The sequence below is a fragment of the Heterocephalus glaber genome, unplaced genomic scaffold (assembly GCF_053883595.1).
Source record: "Heterocephalus glaber isolate CG9 unplaced genomic scaffold, H.glaber_assembly_v1.0 deba00001608, whole genome shotgun sequence".
NCBI lineage: Eukaryota > Metazoa > Chordata > Mammalia > Rodentia > Bathyergidae > Heterocephalus > Heterocephalus glaber.
Genome location: NW_028258379.1, coordinates 31,635,642 through 31,643,476, shown reverse-complemented (window position 1 = coordinate 31,643,476; position 7,835 = coordinate 31,635,642). Strand labels below are relative to the sequence as shown.

The window sequence follows — 7,835 nt, the reverse complement described above, 5'->3', positions numbered from 1 at the left end:
GTCGTTTTATTCCCTAAGAAATTATGGATTTCATATAAATTTTCAAATTTGTTTGCATAGAATTATGCAAAGGAATCTCTTAGAAGTTTAAAAAGATTCCTTTATTTTGATGTATATTTCCTCTTTGTCATTTCTAATGTTGTGTATTTAATGTCATGTATTTGTGTTTTCCTTCCTGCCTTTTGCTTTTTGTATTGGGTTAGATAGTGCTTTGTCTATTTTGTTGACTTTTTTTCCCAAGGAAGGGACTCATTTTTTTGGATTTATTAAGTCTATGTTAGTTTTTTTTTTCAGGGGCGGGGGGAGATACTATATTAATTTCAGCTTTTATTGTTGATTTTTGTTTATTTTTCTTGATTTCTTTGTTTTATTTTGGTGTTCCTTTTCTAGATTTTGCATTGGTTATTAATTTATTTTTGTTTGTATCAAAATAGGCATGTCCTACAATATATTTTTCTTAGGTATTTCTTTTAGTTGTAGCCTAGAGATTCTGGTAACATTAGGCTTTTATTAGCAGTATTTTCTAGAAATTTTGTAATGGGATTTTATATTTTGCCTTTCACCCAAAATTTGTTTCAAAGTGTGTAAATTTCAATGTTGATTTCCTAAAATGAGGGGAGAAGTGTTCCTTTTTTTTCTGCTTTAAATGTTTGATATAATTTATCAGTTAAAATGTATACGAGCCTGTTGTTGTCATATAGGTAGGTTTTCAAGCTAGGAATATACTTTCTTTAATAGGTGCTATTCAAATTTTATATTTCCTCCAGAGTTAGTTTCATTAATTTGTCTTCCAAGGTACTTCTTAGAAGTTGTTAAATTTATTTCAAAACAGATTTTTGAAATATGCTTTCTATATCCTTTTAAGTTCTGTAGAATCTGTGGTAATGTCTCTTAGGTCTTGATATTGTAATTTTAAAAATGTATAATTGATATTGTGTAATAGGAAGTAAAGGTCTAAAGGATCAGGGGAAGTGGGAGAGGTAGGGGAAAGGAAGGAAGGGAAAAGAAAAAATATGAGAAAAGGAAAAAAATGGAAACAAAGTCTTTGCAAACAGGGAAGGGTGGAGGGGGTGAAGGGAGGGCAGGGGAAGGGGAAAAAAAAATTAGAACCAAGATACTCATGTAATGGTACAAGATCCCAATGATATATGTAACTGTATTTTATACCTAAAATGTACCATAAACTTAATGGGGGGAAAAAAAGTGTGTAAATTTGTTTGAAGGCCATTTTGTTTTAAATTTTGCTATTGATTTCTAATTTTATTGCATTATGTTCCTGGGAAGCTATATTATTTTGAGTCTTTAGAATTTTGAGGTTTTCTTTGTGTCCTGTGATTTAACCAGTTTTGTAAATGTTCCATGTGTACTTAAAAAGAAATTGTAATCTCTATTATGTATACAATAATATCAGAGTTTGATAACTATTTATATGATACTTTATTTATGTTTTTAGCTCTTTTAAATCTCTAGTAATTTTTGGTTCCCTTGATTTTAGATTGTGAGCGGTATGTTAAAGTCTTCTAATATCAGTGTGTTCTATTTCTCTTTGCAACACCTCTTGGCCTTTTGGCTAAGATCAAGTGTAGTATCTATTTCTCTTTGCATTCTCTGTAGGCTGCTACTTAATGGAAGTTGTTACCATGCTATTGAAAGCATAAATATTAAAATATAATATTCTCATTTTGAATTATAGCCTTAAGCATTATAAAGTATGCTTCTTTATGTATTTAGTGCTTTTTGATCTGAATTCCACCTTACCAGATATCAAGATTATGAACTCTGTTTTCTTTTTATGTTTGCCTGATATGTATTTCTCTATCCTTTTATTTTTAACTCTTTTGAATATCTTTGTTTTAGGTGTATCTCTTTCATTCTGCATAATGTTGGATTTTGCTTTATTAGCCAATCTGAAAATTCTTTTCTTTAAATAAGTGAGTTAAGCACATTTACATCTACAGACATACTTAATATATTTGGCCTCAGTTCTTATCATATTGGTTTATTTTTGTCTTTAAGCTATTTTATTATGCAGTGGGTTTTATTTGCTCCTTTGTTGTATTCATTAATGTTATACTAATATCTTGATATAATAGTATTAGTTCACTTTTTGGGGGATTGGTTCTCTTCATTGAACTATAATGGAATATATATAATGAACTACAATATCTTCTTCTCTTGCCCTCTTTCTATCCCAGTATTTGATATAAGTAATATCCTTTTATTTCTAATTAATACTTTTCAGACAGTCATATCCACATGCCTTCCTATTCCCTGTGTGCCTTAATTTTTAATAATTGTGCCATATCTACTATATTATCTCCCTCATATCCATGGCTTAGCTTTGCTCTACAGACACAGTTATGGTTAATACCACTCATACTGCTGTCTCTCAGTCTCTTTGATTGTCTGAATCTCCTTTTGAAAAGATTCCTTTGGAAGGGCTCACAGGATCAATATTCTGTGTTTTGGCAAGTTTATAAAGTTTGTAGCTTTATACTTGAGGGTCAGTTTGGGTAGATATAAAATCCTTAACATATTTCTCTAACTAGAATATCTTAAATTTGTTGTATTGTTTTCTGTTAGCATTAAGAATTGGTGAAAAGTCTGATGAAAATCTTGTTTTCTTTCTCTTACTAGTGGCTTAATGGTTTTGCCTGGTTCCCCAAATAATTTTTTAGTTTTTTTTAAAGTAGCTTTAAGTATAATATGATTCAGTATTGGCCATGCTAAAATTATTGCAGTGTATCCTTTGAATATGTAATTTGAAGGTATTTCTTTCTTAGGAAAATGTGCTAGAAATGCAGTTTTAATGTTTGTTTTATTCCATTGCTTACTTAGCATTCTTCTTGCAATATCTAATATCTAATATATATATGCATATATGTGTATATATACACACTTTTTTGCTTATCTTCTGTATGAATCACTTTCTATTGAATATTTTCAAATTTTTATGTCTTTTGTATTTCTCAGAGTTTCTCATGCAATGAACCTTTTTTAGTCTAGCTGTGAATTAGCCTATTCATGGTGTTCTACCTATATATAGACATATATTTAGTCTTTAATTTGAAATATCAAATATAAATAAAAAGTTGATAACATTCAGTTGAATAGTATCTTAATTCTCATAAATCCAAGTTATTTATTTATAAGTGCAAGCATCTGACTACATTTTTTTTTGAGACAGGGACTCACTAAGTTGTTAGGTTGCCCAAACTGGGCTTGAACTTGCAGTCCTCTTCCCTCAGCTTCCCAGAGTGCTGGGATGACAGGCATGCATCACCACTCCTGGCTTTCATTATTGTATCTTCCAGTGTAGACATGCCCCAAACCTTACATATTAAAATATATATTGTTTTGTCCACTTTTTCTAATTATATAAACAGTTGCATATAATCCATTTCATCCATTTTTAAAGCAGACTGGTGGATTTTGCTAATTCATATAATCACTGTCATAATCAAGATAGAGAATAGTAGCCTTACCTCAAAAGTTGTCCTTGTGTTTCTTGCCCTTGATCCTCTTTGTCTGCTCCCAGCCCCCTAAAAAGCATTGATATTCTTCTATCATTCTAGTTTTACCTTTTATAGAATTTCAGATAGATGGAATTATTCAGTATATAGTCTTCCCTATTTGGCTTTTGTATTAGTCAAATTTGTGTCACTGTGACAAAATATCTGAGATAATCAACTTATAAGGAAGGAAGAAAGGTCTATTTTGTTCCATGGTTTTAGAAGTTTTAGCCAATGGTCACTTGCCCTGTTATCTTCGGCCTGTGGAGAGGCAGTCTATTGGGAATGTGTATCATAGAAATTTGCTCACCTCATGACAGCCAGGGAGCAAAGAGAGAGCAGGGGTCAGGGTCCAAAAAATCCACTTTACAAGCATACTCTTAGTGATTAAACTTTCTTCCACTAGGCCCCACCTCCTAAAGATTCCATCACCTCCTAGTAACACCATAGACTGATGACCAAGCCTTTAATACATGGGCCTCTGGAGGACACTTATCCAAACTGTAGCAGGTTTGGGGCCGGGGATTTAGCTCAGTGGTTTGGCCGCCTGCTGTGCAAGCGCAAGGACCCGAGTTCAATCCCCGTACCAAAAACAAAAAAAAACCCCCCAAAACCCCCGCCAAAACCTCAAACTATAGCAGGTTTTATTTAGCATAATGTTTTTGAGATTCATTCACATGATTGTGTTTATTAATATTCCATTCCTTTTTATGGCTCCTTAGCATTCCATGACACGTGTATATCACAGTGTTTGTTCACTCAGCAGTCAGTAGACATCTGAGTTCTTTTCAGCATCTATTAGGAATGGATTTGCATTATAGTATGGTAAGTGAATATTTAACATTATAAGGTATTGCCTTCTGTTCTTCAAAGTGGCTGTACCATTTTGCATTCTTACCAGCAATATAGGAGAGAGGTCCAGTTGCTTCACATACCAACACATGGTATTGACAGTCTTTGTAACTTTAGTTATTTTAGAAAGTGTGTAAATGGTATCTCACTGTCCTTTTAATTAGCATTTCTATGAGGACTAGTGATGTTGAGTATCTTCTCTTGTGCTTATGGAACATTTGTGTATCTTCTTTTGGGCAATATCTATTAATCTTCTGTTCATTTTAATTGGGTTTTTTGTCTTCTTTTTAATGAGTTTTAAGAGTTCTTTATATAATCTGAATTCAAGCTCTGTATTTTGAAAAATTTTGCTTCCACTGTATAGCTTACCTTTGTGTTTCTTAGCTCTGGCTTTTAAGAAGTGAAATTTCTTAACCATACAGAATCTGCCAAAAAATATATATACACACTTCAGGAAAAGAAAAACTCGTATAAATATTTTGATGGTAAATTTATTGAGACATCATGAGATTAATACAAGTTACCTTTGGCTTCTACAATTACAAGAGGTGCTCAAGTTGGCGGCCATTAGCTTCCAGACATTTATTAGTATGACGAACTGCCACTTGGGTAACCTTGGTCATTGAGATGGCTGCATATGCATTTTCAGTTTCTTATCTAAGGGCTGGCAGTGTAATGGATTTTCTGTGATATATGGCATCCTCTAGAGTCCTTCATATGAGGGTAACACCATCTATTGGAAAAATATTGTGCTATTTTTCCTTTCCTGAAATGTGTATACATTTTTTTGCCAACTCTGTATACTTCATTTTAACAAGTTTTTTCATCATTTCTACTTTTGATAGCCTATTTAAAGAATCTTAGCCTAGTCTAATGTTGCCAAGATTTTCTCTTGTCTTCTTTCTGTTGTCTTCTAGAGTCTAATAGATTTTTTTAATCTTTAACATTTACATCTATGAACATGTTTATTTGCGTTAATTTTTTTATGTATGTTCTGAGATGAAAGTGGAGGTTTACTGTTTCCATACGTAATGTCCATTTGTTCTAGCACAATTTGTTGTAAAAATGATCTTTATTGAATTGTCTTGGGACCTTTGCTCAAAATGAATCAACCATGCATGTGTGGATTTATCTCTGTCTCTATTCTGTTTATCTGTATATCTTTATGTCAGTGGCACACTGTCTTTACTACTGTTTGTGTTTTATTTTTCAAAATGTTTTAGCTATTTTGGATCCTTTGCTTTCCATATAAATTTTAAAATCATATTTTCATATTGTCATATTTTTTGTTTGTTTTTTTTTTTTGGTACCGGGGATTGAAGGAAACATTTTTTGGATTTCAGTCTATTGATCATATTGGGGAGGATTACTATCTTAATATGAAGCCCTCCAATCTTTGGAATGATATGTATGTGTACTTATTTAAGTCCTATTTAATTCTCCTTTGCAATGTTTTGAACTTGTCACATCTTTCTCTTCATTTTTTATTAGTAGATTTGTAGCACATAATTTTTACATTTCTTGAGTGCTATAGTTTCTCATTGTAGAGGTCTTTCACTTTCTTAGGTTAATTCCTAAGTATTTAACTCTTCTTGTTGTTATTGTGAATGGTATTTTTTCCTAATTTCTTTTCAGTGGGTTCACTATTAGTATATAGGCATGCTGTTGATTTTTGTGTGTTGATTTTATATCCTGCTACATTACTGAATTTGGTTATTAATTCTAACAGTCTTTTTAATTTCTAAATGCATTAATTTGGATATTTTCCCCTTTCTCCTTTTTTTTGGTAAGATTGGCTAAGGTTTGACCTGTTTTGTTTATTCTTTCAAAAAAGCAACTCTTCAATTCATTGATTCCTTTTTTTTTTTTTTTTTTGGTCTCAATTTCATGAATTTCTGCTCTAGTCTTTATCATTTCCTTCCTTGCACAAGCTTTGAGTTTGGATTGTTTTTATTTTTCTAGAACCTTGAGGTGCATCATTAGGTTATTTATTTGGGCTCACTCTGTTTTTGTTATGTGAGGATTCAGTTATCAACTTTTCTTTTAGGACTGCTTTCACTGTGTCTCATAAGTTGTGGTATGTTGTACTGGTGTTATTGTTTAGTGCTAGAAACTGTCTTCTTTATTGATTTCTTCTATAACTCATTGTTTATTTAAGAGTGTATTATTGGGCTGGGGATTTAGCTCAGTGGTTTCGCCACCTGCTGCGCAAATGCAAGGACCCAAGTTCCATCCCCAGTACCAAAAAAAAAAAAAAAAAAAAGAGTGTATTATTTAGTTTCTATGTATTTGCATAATTTCTGTGTTTTTTGGTCATTGATTTTTGTTTCATGTGCTATGATCTGATAATATGCATGGTATAATTTCAACTTTTACATTTACTTACGATTGCTTTATTGGCTAGTATGTTGTCTATTTTGGAGAAAGTCCCATGTATTGCTGAGAAGAATGTGTAGTCTATTGTTGGTTGGAATACTTTGTAGATGTCTTTTATTTTATTTTATTTTTTTGGTACCAGGGCTTGAACTTGGCGCGAGGCAGGCGCTGGAACCACTGAGCTAAATCCCTGGCTGTAGATGTCTTTTAAGTCCGTTTGTTCAAAGATTTTATTCAATTCTGATTTTTTTGTTGATTTTTTGTCCATTTGATCTATTTCTTTGTGATAGTGGGGTATTGAGTTCCACCACTATAATTATGTTTGTTTATTTGATCTTTTATGTACTTGTTTTATGAAGTTGGGTGTGCTGTGGTTTGATGCATGTATGTTGATAATGATTATCTCTTCCTGTTGGATTGTTCCTTTAACCAATATATAGTGACCTTCTTTCCCTCTTTTGATTGCTTTTGGTTTGAGAGCCACTTTGTCTCGATATAGAATAGCTACAACTGCTTTTTTTCAGGTTCTCCTTGCATGGAATATTGTTTTCCCTCCTTTCATTTTTATTCTATGTTTCTTTTTGGGTTAAATGTATTTCTTGTATACAGCATTCTGTTAGAATCCGTTTATTGATCCATTCTGCCAATCTTTGTATTTTAATTTGGGAATTGAGATTATTCACATTGAGAATTATTACTGATAGTTATTAACTTACTCTTGTCATTTATTTCCCTGTTGCTGATTCCCTATTTTTTCCTTCTACTTAACTGCTTTCCCAATGTAGTATATTTATTCTACTAGACCTTTTGTTATTGTTAGCTTCATTGTCTCTTCCTAGAGTATCCTTGGTGGTCATGAATTTCTTTAGGTGCTCTTTATCATGAAAGTATCTTATTTCTCCATCAATTTTGAAGGATATTTTTGCAACATATATCAGCCTGGATTGGAGATTGTTTTCTTTCAGGGCCCAAGATACTTAACGGTAAGCTCTTCTGGCCTTTAATGTTTGTGTTTAAATGTCTGCTGTAATTCTAATGGGTTTTCCTTTATAAGTGATTCATTGCTTTCCTCTAACTGCTTTTAAGATTCTATTT

General features: G+C 32.2%; 1 pseudogene; it reads left to right on the top strand.

The window, feature by feature from the left end:
- Positions 1–1,550: 1,550 nt before the first annotated feature.
- LOC147822811 (U2 spliceosomal RNA) lies at positions 1,551–1,778 on the top strand (annotated as a pseudogene).
- The last annotated feature ends 6,057 nt before the right edge of the window (positions 1,779–7,835 follow it).